The sequence below is a fragment of the Heptranchias perlo genome, chromosome 18 (genome assembly GCF_035084215.1).
Source record: "Heptranchias perlo isolate sHepPer1 chromosome 18, sHepPer1.hap1, whole genome shotgun sequence".
NCBI lineage: Eukaryota > Metazoa > Chordata > Chondrichthyes > Hexanchiformes > Hexanchidae > Heptranchias > Heptranchias perlo.
The window spans coordinates 1381928-1403470 of NC_090342.1; the positions used below are offsets into that span (position 1 = coordinate 1381928).

The 21543-nt window shown below is 47.5% G+C and overlaps 1 protein-coding gene across 3 annotated transcripts in view; it reads left to right on the forward strand.

Annotated features, from left to right (window-relative positions):
* Nucleotides 1-344: 344 nt before the first annotated feature.
* si:ch73-62b13.1 (Carbohydrate sulfotransferase 1-like) overlaps nucleotides 345-21543 on the forward strand; it is a 42585-nt gene continuing 21386 nt past the window's right edge. For 2 of the 3 annotated variants that reach the window (XM_068000009.1, XM_068000011.1), the window contains exon 1: nucleotides 345-479. The gene's annotated coding sequence lies outside the window, so the exon portion shown is untranslated. Of the gene's footprint in view, nucleotides 480-21225; nucleotides 21347-21543 lie in introns of those variants that run through there. The other variant, XM_068000008.1, reaches the window with a different exon arrangement.

Sequence of the window (21543 nt, forward strand, 5' to 3'; positions counted from 1 at the left end):
AACATTAATTTCAATAACTTCAGATCACAACCACTGCTTCCATTTTTTTGGACAGCAAATGCTGGTAATGGTTCTGCTGTTGCCATTTACAGCTAATCTAGACCTGTCTTTTGTCTCTTAACTTGTCCCATTACCACCCTCCTTACCTTTCACCATCATCCCTTTTGTCATTTAATCACTCCTGCCCTCTACCCTATCACAGAGTTCCCTTTTGTTCTTTCCTCCCCTCCACCTTTCCCTCGCTCTGTACTTGTTTAAAAACTTTAACTCTTTAACATCTTCCAGTTCTGACAAAAGGTCTTTGACCTGAAACATTAACTCTATTTCTTTCTCCACAGACTCTGCCTCACTTGCTGAGCTTCTCTGATGATCAGTGGGAAATGTTTAAAGAAACATTTAACATGATACAGAATCGGTTTATACCCCTGAGGGGCAAGAACTCTACTTGCCAAAAAAAACAGCCATGGACAACTAAAGAGGTAAGGGACAGTATAAAACATAAGGAAAGGGCATACAAAAAGGTAAAAAATGGCACAGATCCAGGCGAATGGGAAAGATACAAAGATCAACAAAGGGTCACAAAACAGATAGTAAGAGCTACAAAAAGAGTATGAAAAGAAACTCGCAAGGAATATCAAAACCAATACGAAGAACTTTTATAGTTATATTAGGAAAAAGAGGGTGGTCAGGAGCAGTGTTGGCCCCTTAAAAACTGAAAGTGGGGATATTGTCATTGACAATGGGGAAATGGCGGACATGTTGAATAATTACTTTGCATCAGTATTTACAGTCGAAAAAGAGGATAGCATGCCGGAAATCCCAAGAAAACTGATATTGAATCGGGGACAGGGACTCGATAAAATTAACATAAGTAAAACAACAGTAATGAAGAAAATAATAGCACTAAAGAGTGACAAATCCCCAGGACCAGATGGTTTCCATCCCAGGGTTTTAAAGGAAGTAGGTGAGCACATTGCAGATGCCCTAACTATAATCTTTCAAAGTTCTCTAGATTCAGGAATCATCCTTCTAGATTGGAAAATTGTACATGTCACTCCGCTTTTTAAGAAAGGAGAGAGAGGGAAACCAGGGAATTATAGACCAGTTAGCCTAACATCTGTTGTGGGGAAAATGCTGGAGTCTATAATTAAGGATAGGGTGACTGAACACCTCGGGAATTTTCAGTTAATCAGAGAGAGCCAGCATGGATTTGTGAAAGGTAGGTCGTGCCTGACAAACCTGATTGAATTTCTTGAAGAGGTGACTAAAGTAGTGGACAGGGGAATGTCAATGGATGTTATCTATATGGACTTCCAGAAGGCATTTGATAAAGTCCCACATAAGAGACTGTTAGCTAAGATAGAAGCCTATGGAATCTAGGGAAAAGTACGGACTTGGTTAGGAAGTTGGCTGAGCGAAAGGCGACAGAGAGTAGGGATAATGGGTAGGTACTCACATTGGCAGGATGTGACTAGTGGAGTCGCGCAGGGATCTGTCTTGGGGCCTCAATTATTCACAATATTTATTAATGACTTAGATGAAGGCATAGAAAGTCTCATATCAATGTTTGCCGATGACACAAAAATTGGTGACATTGTAAGCAGTGTAGAGGAAAACATAAAATTACAAAGGGATATTGATAGATTAGGTGAATGGGCAAAACTGTGGCAAATGGAATTCAATGTAGACAAATTTGAGGTCATCCACTTTGGATCAAAAAAGGATAGAACAGGGTACATTCTAAATGGTAAAAAGTTAAAAACAGTGGATGTCCAAAGGGACTTAGGTGTTCAGTTACATCGATCATTGAAGTGTCATGAACAGGTGCAGAAAATAATCAAGAAGGCTAATGGAATGCTGGCCTTTATATTGAGAGGACTGGAGTACAAGGGGGCAGAAGTTATGCTGCAGCTATACAAAACCCTGGTTAGACCGCACCTGGAGTACTGTGAGCAGTTCTGGGCACTGCACCTTCGGAAGGACATATTGGCCTTGGAGGGAGTGCAGCGTAGGTTTACTAGAATGATACCTGGACTTCAAGGGTTAAGTTACGAGGAGAGATTACACAAATTGGGGTTGTATTCTCTAGAGTTTCGAAGGTTACGGGGTGATCTGATCGAAGTTATTTTTTTTCGTTCATGGGATGTGGGCGTCGCTGGCCAGGCCGGCATTTATTGCCCATCCCTAATTGCCCTTGCGAAGGTGGTGGTGAGCCGCCTTCTTGAACCGCTACAGTCCATGTGGTGACGGTTCTCCCACAGTGCTGTTAGGAAGGGAGTTCCAGGATTTTGACCCAGCGACGATGAAGGAACGGCGATATATTTCCAAGTCGGGATGGTGTGTGACTTGGAGGGGAACGTGCAGGTGGTGTTGTTCCCATGTACCTGCTGCTCTTGTCCTTCTAGGTGGTAGAGGTCGCGGGTTTGGGAGGTGCTGTCGAAGAAGCCTTGGCGAGTTGCTGCAGTGCATTCTGTGGATGGAACACACTGCAGCCACAGTGCGCCGGTAGTGAAGGGAGTGAATGTTTAGGGTGGTGGATGGGGTGCCAATCAAGCGGGCTGCTTTGTCCTGGATGGTGTCGAGCTTCTTGAGTGTTGTTGGAGCTGCACTCATCCAGGTAAGTGGAGAGTATTCCATCACACTCCTGACTTGTGCCTTGTAGATGGTGGAAAGGCTTTGGGGAGTCAGGAGGTGAGTCACTTGCCACAGAATACCCAGCCTCTGACCTGCTCTTGTAGCCACAGTATTTATGTGGCTGGTCCAGTTAAGTTTCTGGTCAATGGTGACCCCCAGGATGTTGATGGTGGGGGATTTGGCGATGGTAATGCTGTTGAATGTCAAGGTGAGGTGGTTAGACCCTCTCTTGTTGGAGATGGTCATTGCCTGGCACTTGTCTGGCGCGAATGTTACTTGCCACTTATCAGCCCAAGCCTGGATGTTGTCCAGGTCTTGCTGTATGCGGGCTTGGACTGCTTCATTAACTGAGGGGTTTATAAGATATTAAGGGGAACAGATAGGGTGGATAGAGAGAAACTATTTCTGCTGGTTGGGGATTCTAGGAGTAGGGGACACAGTCTAAAAATTAGAGCCAGACCTTTCAGGAGTGAGATTACAAAACAGTTCCAGACACAAAGGGTAGTAGAAGTTTGGAACTCTCTTCCACAAACGGCAATTGATACTAGCTCAATTGCTAAATTTAAATCTGAGATAGATAGCTTTTTGGCAATCAAAGGTATTAAGGGATATGGGCCAAAGGCAGGTATATGGAGTTAGATCACAGATCAGCCATGATCTTATCAAATGGCGGAGCAGGCACGAGGGGCTGAATGGCCTACTCCTGTTCCTATGTTCTCCAGCATTTTCTGTTTCTTTTCAGGTTTCCAGCATCCGCAGTATTTTGCTTTTGTCTAAATATCTCCTTTTGTGGCTCGTGTCATATTTTTATTTGATAATCATTCCCGTGAAGCACCTTGGGACGTTTTACTGTGTTAAAGGTGTTTTATAAATGCAAGTTTTTGTTGATGGTTTGACTGTCTGGCTCCACTAATTTCACTTCTAGTTGAATATATTTACCCAGCAATTGAATATTTCCCACTTACAAATATTGGCACCTTGGAGATTCGGAACAAAGATAAGTTTAAATATTTCGGAGTTTGCTGTTAAATGCTACTTGCCTTGCGCTCTGTAATAAATCACAATCAGACCAATCACACTTGATGCCCAGTCTGCTTACAGCTGTGGAGATTTTGCCTTGTTTCTTTATTCTGTTATGTGAAAGGAAGGTTTTCTTTACTGTGTTGTGATTTATCGGGCTGTTAATGTATCCTGCTCACACCCAGAGTACAGCCCATTACTCTCACAGCATAATCGCATTAAGCCTGTTTGTTGAGACAGTGAGAGGTTGGTGTTCTGTTAATGGGCCAATTATGGAACATTGGGCTGGCGACAGATCGGATCGATATGCAGGGAATTCTCACTGTCTGATATTAATAATCCGATTATCGGGAAGCGGTGAGCAGAGTAAAGCTGCATAATTGCAATTGAAAGATTTTTCATTTTAAAAATATTTTTCTTTCTTATTTTATATATTGAATCACAGAATATAACGACATTACCTGCCTGTGTGCAACACCCAGTACCTGCTTGGGGCAATGAGTGCTCTTTACTGAGGTGATATAAAGTACGAGAATAATTACGAGTGGGACCGGACAGCACGGGTACAAATATATTAAAGATTGAGCACCTGCTCCTTCTGTCTCAGTCTGTGGCAGATTCAACATTTCTAAAACTGTTTCCTCAAAACCACCCCAACATTCAGTGACTCAGTGATAAGAACATAAGAACATAAGAAATAGGAGCAGGAGTAGGCCAATCGGCCCCTCGAGCCTGCTCCGCCATTCAATAAGATCATGGCTGATCTGATCCTAACCTCAAATTTAAATTCATGTCCAATTTCCTGCCCGCTCCCCGTAACCCCTAATTCCCTTTACTTCTAGGAAACTGTCTATTTCTGTTTTAAATTTATTTAATGATGTAGCTGGTGATACCACCAGACCCAAACACATTCATTCTCCTCGTCCCTGCTCAGTGACACCTGAGACAACCCATTTCTTCCACTGCCTTTTACATCCAGTAAATTGTGCTCTGGGCTGTTTCTGTAATTCGTTAACTGACTCACAGCTCCCGACCCACTGGGTGTGATGGGGAATCACTACTGTACTCCCACCAGACACGACTATTCCACTGGGTGTGATGGGGAATCACTACTGTGCTCCCACCAGACACGACTATCCCTCTGGGTGTGATGGGGAATCACTACTGTGCTCCCACCAGACACGACTATCCCTCTGGGTGTGATGGGGAATCACGACTGTGCTCCCACCAGACACGACTATCCCACTGAGTGTGATGGGGAATCACGACTGTGCTCCCACCAGACACGACTATCCCACTGGGTGTGATGGGGAATCACTACTGTGCTCCCACCAGACGCGACTATCCCTCTGGGTGTGATGGGGAATCACGACTGTGCTCCCACCAGACACGACTATCCCACTGGGTGTGATGGGGAATCACTACTGTGCTCCCACCAGACACGACTATCCCGCTGAGTGCTGTCAGCCCAGTATTCAGAGACTGGGGGAGGTTGGTGATTTTAACTGAACCCTCATGAATCCCACAGGGTCGAGTGGAACTCCGATTTCACACCCCGCCCAATGCTGACTTCAACGGAGAGTGAAATCGGGAGGGTGTAAAACCACGTTGTATCCGATCCTGTCAGTTTCCCAATGGGCAGGTTAGGTTAAACCTGTCGCTCCAGAACTTTCATCTCCGCTCACCGGGACCGTCCGGTGTGTGGGGCTCTGACCCTTAACCTTCCGGCTCAGAGGCGGGAAGACTACGGCAGAACCGATTACTGGCAGGGTTGGGATTCAAGGTTTCCCATCAATTCCTAGATACTTCAAGTCACCGACACTAAGCGATCTTGCTGCTGTGATTTAGAATTCGCTCACCTGGCTGTGAGGTGTGAATTTAACCCTAACCTGGTGCTGCTCCAGTGAGCTGGGTCGGGGGCAGTGGTGTATGCGGGACGATGTGTGCCATTGTGAGCCTCTTGGGACTGAGGTGGGCCTCGTCCTACAGGGTCCCCGTGCGAGCTGTTCCTCTGTACCACTCTGTGAGCAGCCTGGTCCTGTATCCTCACTGGTACCTGTGCAGGGAGGGGAGGGGTTTGGCGGGAGGACACATTGGGTATTGACTGTTAATAAATTACTAGTTGAAATTCCTGTAACTGGATGGGATTTTGTGTATAACTAATTAGCAAAATGCTGTTAACAAAATACAAAATAATGCTTCACAGTAAAAAAAATTAACCTTTGGAAATAATAGACAGGATGGAAAAGTCCAGACTGTTGTGAACTCGTGCTCACAGGGCGTGAGGTAACGTCATGGTCTTAAAAAAGAGAATGGAATTGGGAAGGAAGACACTGATGTAAAAACATAGAATCATAGAACCATAGAATGGTCACGAAACAGAAGGAGGCCATTCAGCCCATCGAGCTTGTGTCGGCTCTCTCTAAGAGCAATCCAGCTGGTCCCACTCCCCCGCTTTTTCCCCGTAGCCCTGCAGATTTTTCTCCTTCGGGTACCTATCTAATTCCTTTTTGAAAGCCACAATTGGCCCTGCTTCCACCACCCCCTCAGGCAGCGCATTCCAGATCATAATCACTCCCTGCATAAAAAAGTTTTTCCTCATGTCGCCTTTGGTTCTTTTGCCAATCACCTTAAACTTGTGTGCCCTGGTTCATGTCCCTTCCGCCAGTGGGAACAATTTTTCTTTATTTACACTGTCTAGACCCCTCATGATTTTGAACACCTCTCAAATCTCCTCTCAATCTTCCCTGCCCTCAAGAGAACAACCCCAGCTTCTCCAGTCTATCCATGTAACTGAGGTCCCTCATCCCTGGAATCATTCTAGTAAATCTTTTCTGCACCCTCTCTAAGGCCTTCACATCCTTCCTGAAGTGCATGTCCAGAATTGGACACAATACTCCAGTTGTGGTCGAACCAGTGTTTATAAAGGTTCATCGTGACTTCCTTGCTTTTGAACTCTGTGCCTCTATTTATAAAGCCCAGGATCCTGTATGCTTTTTAACCACTTTCTCAACCTGTCCTGCCACCTTCAATGGCCTGTGCACATATACCCCCAGATCTCTCTGTTCCTGCACCCTCTTTAGAATTGTACTCTTTAGTTTATATTGTCTCTCCTCGTTCTTCCTACCAAAATGTATCACTTCGCATTTCTCAGTGTTAAATTTCATCGGCCATTTTCTCCTAAATAAGCAGAAGTTGGGGGAAAATCTGCAAGATAAACTGCCAAAGTCAAGAAGACGACATTTCCTGAATTGTAATTAAGGGTGTTATAAAAGTTTGAAGGCGGGAGGTGCCACTGCTAATGATGGAGTAGAGGAATGAGCGAGAGGCAGGGAACATTGGGACAGGGTAAGCTGGATGAGGGATGGATGGAAGAGCCTACAGACTGTTGATGAGGAAGGACCCAGGATCTGTCAGAGGAAAGCGAGTGAGTAGAAGCACATCTATAATGTTATGCTGAAATATTACATGATCATAAATAAACTCAGAAGTAAAAGAAAGTGGAGACTCTTTCTCTCTGTCCCTGAGACCTAAACAAACGACAAGACTTGGAGTTAAACCTGATGGTGGTGAGTCCTCACTGACATGGAACCTGAAGCCGTCCCGTGTGATCGGTGACCTAACCACACCAACCTAACCATACCAACCTAACCATACCAACCTAACCATACCAACCTAACCACACCAACCTAACCACACCAACCTAACCATACCAACCTAACCATACCAACCTAACCACACCAACCTAACCATACCAACCAAACCACACCAACCTAACCATACCAACCTAACCACACCAACCAAACCACACCAACCTAACCATACCAACCAAACCACACCAACCTAACCATACCAACCAAACCATACCAACCTAACCACACCAACCTAACCATACCAACCAAACCACACCAACCTAACCATACCAACCTAACCACACCAACCAAACCACACCAACCTAACCACACCAACCTAACCATACCAACCAAACCACACCAACCTAACCACACCAACCTAACCATACCAACCAAACCATACCAACCTAACCACACCAACCAAACCACACCAACCTAACCACACCAACCTAACCATACCAACCAAACCATACCAACCAAACCATACCAACCTAACCACACCAACCAAACCATACCAACCTAACCATACCAACCTAACCATACCAACCTAACCACACCAACCTAACCATACCAACCAAACCATACCAACCTAACCACACCAACCAAACCATACCAACCTAACCACACCAACCTAACCATACCAACCAAACCACACCAACCTAACCATACCAACCAAACCACACCAACCTAACCACACCAACCAAACCATACCAACCAAACCATACCAACCAAACCATACCAACCTAACCACACCAACCAAACCACACCAACCTAACCATACCAACCAAACCACACCAACCTAACCACACCAACCTAACCATACCAACCAAACCACACCAACCTAACCACACCAACCTAACCACACCAACCTAACCACACCAACGGGATCAGTGAAGACCTTTATTTGAATACATTCTCGGGGATGTGGGTGTTGCCGGCATTTATTGCCCATCCCTAGTTGCCCTGATTGTAATGGTTTGATACACTGAGTGTCTCGCTCGGCCACTTCAGAGGGCAGTTAAGAGTCAACCATGTTGGTGTGGGACTGGAGTCACCTATAGGCCCAGTCCGGGTAAGGACGGCAGGTTTCCTTCCCTAAAAGGCCATTAATTAATCAGTTGGGTTTTTATGACAATCCGACAGCTTCACGGTCACTTTTACTGATATTTCTTTAAAACTGAATTCAAGTTCTCAAACTGCAATGGAGGGATTTGAACTCACATTTACTGGGATTATTAGTCCAGTAACAGAACCAATGCACCATCATACCAAGCATCTTGGACATCCGAGATGAGCTGCTACAGTTCAAATCTTCAATCCCTAAACAATCTTTCCCAGTGTGACCCCTTTAAATGGCTCAGAATACAATTCCCCGAATGAGGTTTGGTCCAGCTCCACTTTACTTCCAACATGTACAAATCAGGCTCTGCCATTGTTAGTTTCGGTCTGCTGCCTCCGTCTATTGTACAGGAGAACGGGCCCCAATGGAGAGATGACCCCAAACTGAAGACTCACTCCTTACTCCTTGCCCTGTTAGTACGTCCCCTCTCTCACCAAGTCCCGTGTCAAATGCAATACTCAGCCTGTAGAATCTTATACTCAAACAATAGTCAGAATTTTAATTGAGTGACACCGCACATATCATAGTAGGTACAGCACAGAAGGAGGCCATTCGGCCCATCGTGCCAATGCTGGCTCTGTGAAAGAGCGATCCAATTAGTCCCATTCCCCTGCTCTTTCCCCAGAGCTCTGCAATTTTTTCCCCTTCAAGTATTTATCCAATTCCCTTTTGAAAGTTATTATTGAATCTGCTTCCACCACCCTTTCAGGCAGTGCATTCCAGATCATCACAACTCGCTGCGAAAAAGAAATGTTTCCTCATGTTGCCTCCGGCTCTTTTGCCAGAGGCATATTATGTGAAGCATATTATGGGATATGATAAGCAGAGTGTGTAAGGCTGGTGCTCTGGTGGGTAGGTGTGAGCAGAGCACCCTGGGGAAGGCACAGACGGAGTCTTAGGTGCCTTTGGAGCACAAGGTGGATGTTCAGTAACAGCTGGAATGAGCAGCACAGAGGCAGTGAATGGGATGCCCCTGGCAGCAGAAAGTCTCTGTGCTGAAACCAAGGCTCATTACACTGTCTCCGACTCGAAAAGAACATTCTCATTTTCCCCCAAGCAAACAGACAGAATCTAATGAGAGCTTGCTGCATGTTTGGAGAGCAGATTCACATCGACTATTCCAAACCTGAAAGCAGTATGAAGCCGCTCACTGCTCTGGCACCGGGGCTTTAGGAGCTCCTGGTAACACCGTGTGAAGTGAAAATAGATCCATGGTCCAATCGTGTTAGACACGGCTCAGGGGGCAGCACTCTCACCTCTGGGTCAGAGGTCATGGGTTCAGGTCCCACTCCAGAGACTCGATCACAATATCCAGACTAACGCCCCAGTGCATAACTGAGGGAGCGCTGCACTGTCGGAGGGTCAGTACTGAGGGAGCGCTGCACTGTCGGAGGGTCAGTACCGAGGGAGCGCTGCACTGTCGGAGGGTCAGTACTGAGGGAGCGCTGCACTGTCGGAGGGTCAGTACCGAGGGAGCGCTGCACTGTCGGAGGGTCAGTACCGAGGGAGCGCTGCACTGTCGGAGGGTCAATAATGAGGGAGCGCAGCACTGTCGGAGGGTCAGTACTGAGGGAGCACTGCACTGTTGGAGGGTCAGTACTGAGGGAGCGCCGCACTGTCGGAGGGTCAGTACTGAGGGAGCACTGCACTGTTGGAGGGTCAGTACTGAGGGAGTGCTGCACTGTCGGAGGGTCAATAATGAGGGAGCGCAGCACTGTCGGAGGGTCAGTACTGAGAGAGTGTTGCACTGTCGGAGAGTCAGTACTGAGAGAGCGCTGCACTGTCGGAGGGTCAGTACTGGGGGAGCGCTGCACTGTCGGAGGGTCAGTACTGAGGGAGCGCCGCACTGTCGGAGGGTCAGTACTGAGGGAGCGCCGCACTGTCGGAGGGTCAGTACTGAGGGAGCGCTGCACTGTCGGAGGGTCAGTACTGAGGGAGCGCTGCACTGTCGGAGGGTCAGTACTGAGGGAGCGCCGCACTGTCGGAGGGTCAGTACTGAGGGAGCGCCGCACTGTCAGAGGTGCCATCTTTTAATGAGACATTAAATCGAGGCCCCGTTTGCCCCATCTCAGGTTGACGTTAAAGATCCCATGGCATTATTCGAAGAAGAGCAGGGGAGTTCTCCGTGGTGTCCTGGCCAATATTTATCCCTCAACCAACATCACAAAAACAGATTATCTGCTCTTTATCTCATTGCTGTTTGTGGGATCTTGCTGTGCGCAAATTGGCTGCTGCATTTCCTACATCACAACAGTGACTACACTTCAAAGTAATTCATTGGCTGTAAAGTGCTTTGGGATGTCCTGAGTTTGTGAGAGACGCTGTATAAATACAGACCCTTTCTTTTTATTATTTGTATTAAGCCCAAACTGTGGAACCTCCTCTTTTACCTCCATCTCTCCCCTCGACAATCTCGAGACTTTTAACACCAAACTTTGGTCTCACCTAATCAGTGCCTGCTGATTTTCCTCATTTATTTTCACCCTTCATGATGTCCTGTCCTGAGAGCTCTGCTCCCTCCCTCCTGCAGTGAGTGAGGGGGATCTGAGCCGTGACGGGGCCTGAGACCGTGCTCCAAAAATCACTGGGGTCATTTCAACCTGGAACTAATCCTGACGGTGTCACATCACATAGGGTCATGTCCCTCACCAGCATAACTAGTTCAAAATTAAAGAGTTTATTTATCAGTAAAAGCAGCCAGGCATTCGTCCTGGTGACTTGCAAATCACCAGCTTGTGGAAAGTCGAACATTTCACACGCTGAATTTAAAATAGGAGCTTGAAGAAATTACACCCCATCACCCCCTCCATCTCCCTATCTCTGTAACCCCCTCCATCTCCCTATCTCTGTCACCCCCTCCATCTCCCTATCTCTGTAACCCCCTCCATCCCCCTCCCTATCTCTGTAACCCCCTCCATCCCCCTCCCCTATCTCTGTAACCCCCTCCATCCCCCTCCCTATCTCTGTAACCCCCTCCATCCCCCTCCCTATCTCTGTAACCCCCTTCATTCCCCTCCCCTATCTCTGTAACCCCCTCCATCCCCCTCCCCTATCTCTGTAACCCCCTCTATCCCCCTCCCTATCTCTGTAACCCCCTCTATCCCCCTCCCTATCTCTGTAACCCCCTCTATCCCCCTCCCTATCTCTGTAACCCCCTCCATCCCCCTCCCCTATCTCTGTAACCCCCTCCCCTCCCTATCTCTGTAACCCCCTTCATCCCCCTCCCCTATCTCTGTAACCCCCTCCATCCCCCTCCCTATCTCTGTAACCCCCTCCATCCCCCTCCCTATCTCTGTAAACCCCTCCATCCCCCTCCCCTATCTCTGTAACCCCCTCCATCTCCCTATCTCTGTAACCCCCTCCATCTCCCTCTCTATCTCTGTAACCCCCTCCATCCCCCTCTCTATCTCTGTAACCCCCTCCATCTCCCTATCTCTGTAACCTCCTCCATCCCCCTCCCTATCTCTGTAACCCCCTCCATCCCCCTCCCTATCTCTGTAACCCCCTCCATCTCCCTATCTCTGTAACCTCCTCCAGCCCTACAACCCTCCGAGATCTCTGCGCTCCTCCAATTCTGGCCTCTTGCGCATTCCCGATTTTAATCGCTCCATCATTGGTGGCCGTGCCTTCAGCTGCCTGGGCCCTAAGCTCTGGAATTCCTTCCCTAAACCTCTCCGCCTCTCTCTCCCCCTTTAAGACGCTCCTTAAAACCTACCTCTTTGACCGAGCTTTTGTTCACCTGTCCTAATATCTCCTTATGTGGCTCGGTGTCAATTTTTGTTTGATTTATGCTCCTGTGAAGCACCTTGGGATGTTTTTCTGTATTAAAAACGCTGTATAAATGCAAGTAGTTCTTTGTTTTATTGTTTTGTGTAGATGAGAGTGTTGGGTTTGTATGTTGCACCTCTTCAATCTCACAGTAAAAGTGGCCGAGGTGAATTGAATTTGAAACCACTGATTTTTTTTTAGGTTAAAATCCATTTCATGCGAACAGATTTCCCACATTCGCAATGTATTATTCTGTTCCTAAACTGCAACTGTCTGTAACTTTAATGAGTCCCTTTAAGGCTTAAAGGTGTTACTGCTGTGTGTTCCTGGGTCAGTTAGAGACGGATTGCACTTACCAAAGGCCCAGGTCAAACAGGGTGTCTTCTTAAATGTTACACAAAAAGTTACACGAGACCTCAAGTGTGATAATCGCACCTCAAAACTTTTATTTTTTTTATTCGTTCATGGGATGTGGGCGTCGCTGGCGAGGCCGGCATTGTTGCCCATCCCTAATTGCCCTTGAGAAGGTGGTGGTGAGCCGCCTTCTTGAACGGCTGCAGTCCGTGTGGTGAAGGTTCTCCCACAGTGCTGTTAGGGAGGGAGTTCCAGGATTTTGACCCAGCGACGATGAAGGAACGGCGATATATTTCCAGAGATTATTACCTTTGAGGTTCTGCTTATTAATTTAGACCCTCCAACTGCCTCAGCAGTGCTGGGTATATTCACCAAAATGTTTGAAAAATGTAGCAGCTAACAAAAGTAGGCGTGAACTGGCACTTGTGTTAGTGACATTCTAATGCACACACAGGGATGTACACAGATTGTAAACAGGAGTTGCTGGTGTGTTTATGTAGGTTGGCAGTGTATTGGTGCACACATGGAATTGGCAGAGTGTGGTGTTATTTGGTGGTGAGTCGGTGGCAGTTGGTGGGGTGTCGGTGCAGGTCGGCAGTGTTTTTAAAAAATTTATTCATGGGATGTGGGCGTCGCTGGCGAGGCCGGCATTTATTGCCCATCCTGAATCACCCTTGAGAAGGTGGTGATGAGTCGCCTTCTTGAACCGCTGCAGTCCGTGTGGTGACGGTTCTCCCACAGTGCTGTTAGGAAGGGAGTTCCAGGATTTTGACCCAACGACGATGAAGGAACGGCGATATATTTCCAAGTTAATTTGAGGTGTGTAAAATTATGAGGGGCCCAGATAGAGTGGATAGGAAGGACCTATTTCCCTTAGCAGAGAGGTCAATAACCAGGGGGCATAGATTTAAAGTAATTGGTAGAAGGATTAGAGGGGAGCTGAGGAGAAATGTTTTCACCCAGAGGGTGGTGGGGGTCTGGAACTCACTGCCTGAAAGGGTGGTAGAGGCAGAAACCCTCAACTCATTAAAAAAATACCTGGATGTGCACCTGAAGAGCCGTAACCTACAGGGCTACGGACCAAGAGCTGGGAAGTGGGGGTTAGTCTGGAAATCTCTTTTTTGGCCAGCACAGACACGATGGGTCGAATGGCCTCCTCTGTGCCATAAATTTCTATAATTCTATGATTTTATATAACAGGTCAGTAGGTGGAGCTAGACTAGAAAGAATAAGTTTAGTTATTTCAGGGCTAGATCCAAATCCTATGAAGGTTTCTGAAGTCTAGTTTGGACCGCAGCTGTCAATCACCCTGATGTGAGAGGACGAGGGATACCTCAAGTGTAGGGTGCTTTGTGTTTGAGAGAAAGTCCAGCCAATCATCAGAGATCTATAATGCCTCATAAATGAGTGTGACGACAATGTAACAGAACCATTTCCAAATGTATTGATGGTGTTGTGAGGCTGGGAACCCTTTACTTGTTTGTGTGAAGTTTACTGTGACTAAGGGACAACTATAGGTAGGATGCTTTTAATTTGTCGGCATTGTCTGACAGCTTTTGGATATCAACTAAAGACAATATACGTGTGTAGAAATATATTCAGGTTGTACAGCACCCATATCACTGCATAAAAAGATAGAAGCAAGTTTTAGGAAAGAAAGAAAGAAAGAAAGAAAGAGTCCTACATTTCTATAGAGTGTTCCACAGCCAATGAATTACATTTAAAGTGTAGTCACTGTTGTGTTGTAGGCAAATGGATATTGTAGCCTAGTGACTATGGGACTGAGGTAACAGCCCAGTAATCATGTGTTCAAATCCCACTGTGGCTAATAAATTAAATTCAATCTGATTTGTGTCCTGGAACTAGATAAGGACCAGGAAATCTGCCAGATTGTTGTAAAAACCCAACTGGTTCTCCTTAGAGAGGGTTAAGGGGAGATTTGATCGAGGTGTTCAAAATCATGAAGGGTTTTGATACAGTAAATAAGGAGAAACTGTTTCCAGTGGCAGAAGGGTCGGTGACCAGAGGACACAGATTTGAGCTGATTGGCAAAAGAGCCAGAGGCGAGATGAGGAAAAGAATTTTTACGCAGCGAGTTGTTCTGATCTGGAATGCGCTGCCTGAAAGGGCGGTGGAAGCAGATTCAATAATAACTTTCAAAAGGGAATTGGATAAATACTTGAAGGGGAAAAATTTACAGAGCTCTGGGGGATTCAGTGCAGTAAGGGGTGAGGTGCATTTGTTTAGTCAGCAGAGCGGAGAGGGGCGTACCGAGAGGGGAGAGGGGCGTACCGAGGGGGGAGAGGGGCGTACCGAGGGGGGAGAGGGGCGTACCGAGGGGGGAGAGGGACGTACCGAGGGGGGAGAGGGGCGTACCGAGGGGGGAGAGGGGCGTACCGAGGGGGGAGAGGGGCGTACCGAGGGCGGAGAGGGGCGTACCGAGGGGGGAGAGGGGCGTACCGAGGGGGGAGAGGGGCGTACCGAGGGGGGAGAGGGGCGTACCGAGGGGGGAGAGGGGCGTACCGAGGGCGGAGAGGGGCGTACCGAGGGCGGAGAGGGGCGTATCGAGGGCGGGGAGGGGCGTACCGAGGGGGGAGAGGAGTGTACCGAGAGCGGAGAGGGGCGTACCGAGAGCGGAGAGGGGCGTACCGAGAGGGGAGAGGGGCGTACCGAGAGGGGAGAGGAGCGTACCGAGGGGGGAGAGGAGTGTACCGAGGGGGGAGAGGAGTGTACCGAGGTGGGAGAGGAGTGTACCGAGGGGGGAGAGGGGAGAGGAGTGTACCGAGGGGGGAGAGGAGTGTACCGAGGGGGGAGAGGGGCGTACCGAGGGGGGAGAGGAGTGTACCGAGGGGGGAGAGGAGTGTACCGAGGGCGGAGAGGAGTGTACCGAGGGGGGAGAGGGGCGTACCGAGGGGGGAGAGGAGTGTACCGAGGGGGGAGAGGAGCGTACCGAGGGGGGAGAGGAGTGTACCGAGGGGGGAGAGGAGTGTACCGAGGGGGGAGAGGGGAGAGGAGTGTACCGAGGGGGGAGAGGAGTGTACCGAGAGGGGAGAGGAGTGTACCGAGGGGGGAGAGGAGTGTACCGAGGGCGGAGAGGAGTGTACCGAGGGCGGAGAGGAGTGTACCGAGGGCGGAGAGGAGTGTACCGAGGGGGGAGAGGAGTGTACCGAGGGCGGAGAGGAGTGTACCGAGGGGGGAGAGGAGTGTACCGAGGGCGGAGAGGAGTGTACCGAGGGGGGAGAGGAGTGTACCGAGGGGGGAGAGGAGTGTACCGAGGGCGGGTCACAGCAACAACGAAACAAAACTGCAGTGTGACGTCACAGGTAAGGCAGGTCGGTGGTTGGTGGTGAGTGTCTCTTCTGTTTTCTTTCTTAGGACTGTGGGCTCAGTAACTTATAGCATAAAACTAAACTTTAAAAAAAAAACTAAACTTAATTTAGTCATAGCAAGTAGTGTTTTTTAGTGAATCAAGGTCCTTCGTGTAGTTAACATTCTCTAAATTAAGAGTAATTTAAAGGAGTAAACTCCTTAAAGGGAGTAACTAACGAGCTTAATCTAAGGCAAGTCATGGCAGCACAGCTCACACCCGTGATATGCTCCTCCTGCACTATGTGGGAAGTCATGGACACTACCAGTGTCCCTGGCGACCATGTGTGCAGGAAGTGTGTCCAGCTGCAGCTACTGGCTAACCGCATTTCGGAGCTGGAGCTGCGGGTGGATTCACTGTGGAGCATCCGCGATGTTGAGACTATCGTGGATAGCACGTTCAGTGAGGTGGTCACACCGCAGGTAAAGATTACGCAGGCAGAAAGGAAATGGGTGACTGCCAGGCAGAGTAAAAGGACTAGGCAGGTAGAGCAGGAGTCCCCTGGGGCCATCTCCCTCTCAAACAGATATTCTGCTTTGGATATTGTTGGGGGAGATGGCTTATCAGGGGAAAGCAGCAAGAGCCAAGACCGTGGCACCACGAGTGACTCAACTGCACAGGAGGGGAGGAAAAAGAATGGGAGAGCAACAGTGATAGGGGATTCCATCTTAAGGGGAACAGATAGGCGTCTCCGTGGCCACAGACGTGACTCCAGGATGGTATGTTGCCTCCCTGGTGCTAGGGTCAAGGATGTCACGGAGCGGCTGCAGGACATTCTGAAGGGGGAGGGTGAACAGCCAGAGGTCGTGGTCCATATCGGTACCAATGACATCGGTAAAAAAAGGGATGAGGTCCTGCAAACAGAATATAGGGAGTTACGAAATAAATTAAAAAGCAGGACCTCTAAGGTAGTAATCTCAGGATTACTCCCAGTGCCACGTGCTAGTGAGAGCAGAAATAGGAGAATAGACCAGATGAATGCGTGGCTTGAGAGATGGTGTAGGAGGGAGGGGTTTAAATTCCTGAGGCATTGGGACCGATTCTGGGAAAGGCGGGACCTGTACAAGCTGGACGGTTTGCACCCAAGCAGAACCAGGACCAATATCCTCGCGGGGGCATTTGCTAGTTCTGTTGGGGAGGGTTTAAACTAGTATGGCAGGGGGATGGGAACCAAAGGGCAGGTACAGATAGGACAAATTCAGACCAGGAAACGTGAAGGAGAAAAGCAGTTAGTGACGTAGTTAGTGACTCAGAAAGACAAAAGAAGCAAAGGTTAAATAGTGTTCAGCACAGGAATTTGACGGGGTTAAAGGGTATATACTGCAATACAAGGAGTATTACAAACAAAGCAGATGAGCTAAGGGCACAGATAGACACATGGCAGCATGATATCATTGCTATAACGGAAACCTGGCTTAAAGAGGGGGATAATTGGCAGCTCAATATCCCTGGATATAGAGTTTTCAGGCAGGATAGAGTGGGTGATAAAAAAGGAGGGGGGGTAGCATTATTGGTTAAAGAATCAATCACAGTTGTAAGAAGGGATGATATGCTAAATGGATCATCAATTGAGGCCATATGGGTTGAGCTAAGAAATAAAAAAGGGGCAGTCACACTACTAGGAGTGAACTATAGACCCCCGAATAGTGAAAGGGAGATAGAAGAACAAATATGGAGGCAAATTTCTGAGTGTAAAAATAAGAGGGCAATAATAGTCGGGGACTTCAACTACCCGATCATCAACTGGGATTCAAACAGTGTGAGGGGCACAGAGGGCGCAAAATTCTTGATCGGTGACCAGGAGAACTTTTTTAGCCAGTACGTGACAAACCCAACAAGAGGGGATGCAATTCTAGATTTAGTCCTGGGGAATGAAGATGGGCAAGTGGGTGGAGTGAAAATGGATGACCATATTGGGGATAGTGACCACAATTCAGTTAGTTTTAGCATTATTATGGAAAAGGACAGAGTTAAATCAGGAGTAAACGTTTTAAATTGGGGGAAGGCAAATTTTACAGAACTAAGAGGTGATTTGGCAGAAGTGGACTGGACACAACTACTTGAGGAGAAATCAGTGGCAAGCCAGTGGGAGGCACTAAAAAGTGAAATTCTACGGGTACAATGCAGACACATCCCCTCAAAGTAAATTAATGATGGCACTGCCAAATTTAGAGCCCCCTGGTTGTCTAGAAGTATACGGGGCAAGATAAAGCAGAAAAAGAAAGCTTATGACTGTCACAGAAAACTAAATACTGCAGAAAGCCGAGAGGAGTATAGAAAGTACAGGGATGACGTAAAAAAGGAAATAAAGAAAGCAAAGTGTTGACTGGAGGTCACCGGTTACGGTTACTGGCTTAGTACAAAGAGGAGAAGAGTCAATTCTCTCTTAACTCTCAATTCACTTTATTCACGCCGTTAGATCATATACATATAGCTTATACGTCTGGTTAGATATCGACATGCAGTTTGCACCAGGTTATACAGTTTTATACCCAAACTAGGATCTAAATGCACACTCACTAGGTTTCTCTGACACTCCCCGAGGAGAGCTGACGCTGGCCAGGCGTTCCATTCTCTCTCTCTCTCGACGTCGTCTCTACGTCCCTGACGTAGGGTCTTCCACTTCCGCGATGGTTGGTCTCCGGAGTCTTCGCTCTGGCTCCACGCCCCAGATCCTTCATTCTTATTCCGAATCTTATCTCTTCAAGCTGTGCTGTCTCTCTCTCCCGTTGGTTTAGGCTTGCTCGCCTAGTCTGTGTCTTCTCCTCATTGGCTCTGTCCCAAGGACTTAGGTAGCATTACCTCATTACTCCTTTTCTGAATAAAGACTTGCGTCTTATCACATCTCCTTTGTCTTTCGCAAAACTTAGCTAATTCAAACCGGTACCAGCCAGCTCAGGCCAGCGACTGAACTCAGGTTACTTCAGTTCAAAAGTTGTTCTTGCCTGTGTGTGTCATCAGCAGCTGGGCTCAGGTTACTTTCTGCAGCCCCTGGCCAACAAAAGAGAGGGCATGAAAAATTATTGGCTAGTAAGATTAAAGAATACCCAAAGATGTTTTATCAGTACATTAAGAACAAGAGGATAGTTAAGGAAAAGGTGGGACCCATCAGGGATGATAAGGGTAACTTGTGTGTAGAAGCAGAGGATGTGGGGAGGGTTTTAAATGAATATTTTGTCTCCGTATTCTCAAAGGAAAGGGATGATCCAGACGCAGTAGTTAAAGAGGAGAGGTGTGAAATATTGGATAAGGTAAACATAACGAGAGAGGAAGTACTAGAGGGACTGGAAAGTTGATAAGTCACCAGGGCCGGATGGATTGTTTCCTAGGCTATTGAAGGAAGCCAGGGAGGAAATAGCGGATGCTCTGAGGATCATTTTCCAATCCTCACTAGATACAGGGGAGGTATCGGAGGACTGGAAGACTGCAAACATAGTACCATTGTTTAAAAAGGGTACGAGGGAAAGGCCGAACAATTATAGGCCGGTCAGTCTGACCTCGGTGGTGGGCAAACTATTAGAATCAATACTGAGAGATAGGATAAACTGTCACTTGGAAAGGCATGGTTTAATCAGGGATAGTCAGCATGGATTTGTTCAGGGAAGGTCATACCTTACAAATCTGATTGAATTCTTTGAGGAAGTGACAAGGAGGATTGATGAGGGTAGTGCAGTGGATGTTGTCTACATGGATTTTAGTACGGCATTTGACAAGGTCCCACATGGCAGACTGGTCAGAAAGGTAAAAGCCGATGGGATACAGGGAAATGTGGCGAATTGGATCCAAAATTGGCTCAGTAACAGGAAATAAAGGGTAAAAGTCGATGGATGTCTTTGTGAATGGAAATCCGTTTCCAGTGGTGTGTCACAGGGCTCAGTGTTGGGTCCCTTGCTGTTTGTGGTTTATATTAATGATTTGGACTTGAATGTAGGGGGCATGATTGGCAAATTTGCAGATGATACAAAAATTGACTCCAAGAAGATATCAATGGGTTGGTGGAGTGGGTGGAAAAGTGTCAAATGGAGTTCAACCCGGAGAAGTGTGAGGTAATGCACTTAGGGAGGGCAAACAGTAAAAGGGAATATGCAGTAAACGGGAATATATTGAGAGGGGTAGAGGAAGTGAGAGACCTTGGAGTGCATGTGCACAGGTCCCTGAAGGTGGCAGTACAGGTAGATAAGGTTGTGAAGAAGGCATACGGAATGCTCTCTGTTATTAGCCGAGGTATAGAATACAAAAGCAGGGATGTAATGATGGAACTGTATAAAACGCTGGTAAGGCCACAGCTGGAGTATTGTGCGCAGTTCTGGTCACCACATTACAGGAAGGATGTAATTGCTCTGGAGAGAGTGCAGAGAAGATTTACAAGAATGTTGCCAGGGCTTGAAAATTGCAGCTGTGAGGAGAGATTTGATAGGCTGGGGTTGTTTTCCTTGGAGCAGAGGAGGCTGAGGGGAGACTTGATTGAGGTGTACAAAATTATGAGGGGCCCAGATAGAGTAGACAGGAAGTACCTGTTTCCCCTAGTGGAGAGTTCAAGAACTAGAGGACATAGATTTAAGCTGATTGGCGGAAGGATTAGAGGGGACATGAGGAAAATCTTTTTTACCCAGAGGGTGGTGGGTGTATGGAATTCGCTGCCCGAATTGGTGGTAGGGGCAGGGACCCTCAACTCTTTTTAAAAAGTACCTGGACCTGCACCTAAAGTGCTGTAAGCTGCAGGGCGACGGACTGGGTGCTGGAAGGTGGGATTAGAATGGGCACCTGGTTGTTCTTCGAGCTGCCACGGACATGATGGGCCGAATGGCCCCCTTCTGTGCTGTATCTTTTCTATGGTTCTATGGTTCTATGAAAGAGCAGGGGAGTGGGACTAATTGGATAGCTCTTCCAAAGTACCAGCACAGGCATGATGGGCCGAATGGCTCTGATTCTATGACTAATGTCCCTCAGGACAAATAGGGAGCCAGTAAACCTCACATCCTAAAAACAAAGGTGGTTGTCAATTTATGCACAGCAAGATCCCACAAACTGTAATGAGATGAAAGACCAGTTAATCTGTTATTGGGGGTGTTGGTTGAGAGATAAATATTTAAATATTGGCCAGGAAACTGGGGAGAACTCCCCTGCTCTTCAAATACATCCTTATTTATTCTATAAAACCAGAGGGTGTCCAGCCCTTCCCTTCAGTCCATCTTTCTCTCTTTCTTGCTATGAGTACATGAATGTGTTAAAACTGCAGAGAGTGGTGAATTTACACAGCATGTCTACAGTGCATGGCAATCGGTGGAGTTCTGCATTGATATTTTCTGGGGTATGTCCAGCATTGAGTGTTTATGCACCTGTGTCCTGCCTCATTTCCTCATTCTCTGCGATGCACTGATACTTGTGAGGAGGACGTAGGGAAGAAGGTGGTCACAGGGCTGTTCGTATTTCAGAGGATTCTCCATAAAGGTGAGAATGTTAGATCGATCCTCCTGAACTGCATTGAAGTATTGGCACAGAGGGTGGAGAGTGTGTCAAATGGGCAGGGAGCAGGCTACTGGTATCAGTAAGTTCAGGAGTTAGACAGAGTGGTGTTGGTGGGACAGAGAGTGTTAGTGGGACAGAGAGTGTTAGTGGGACAGAGAGTGGTGGGACAGAGAGTGTTA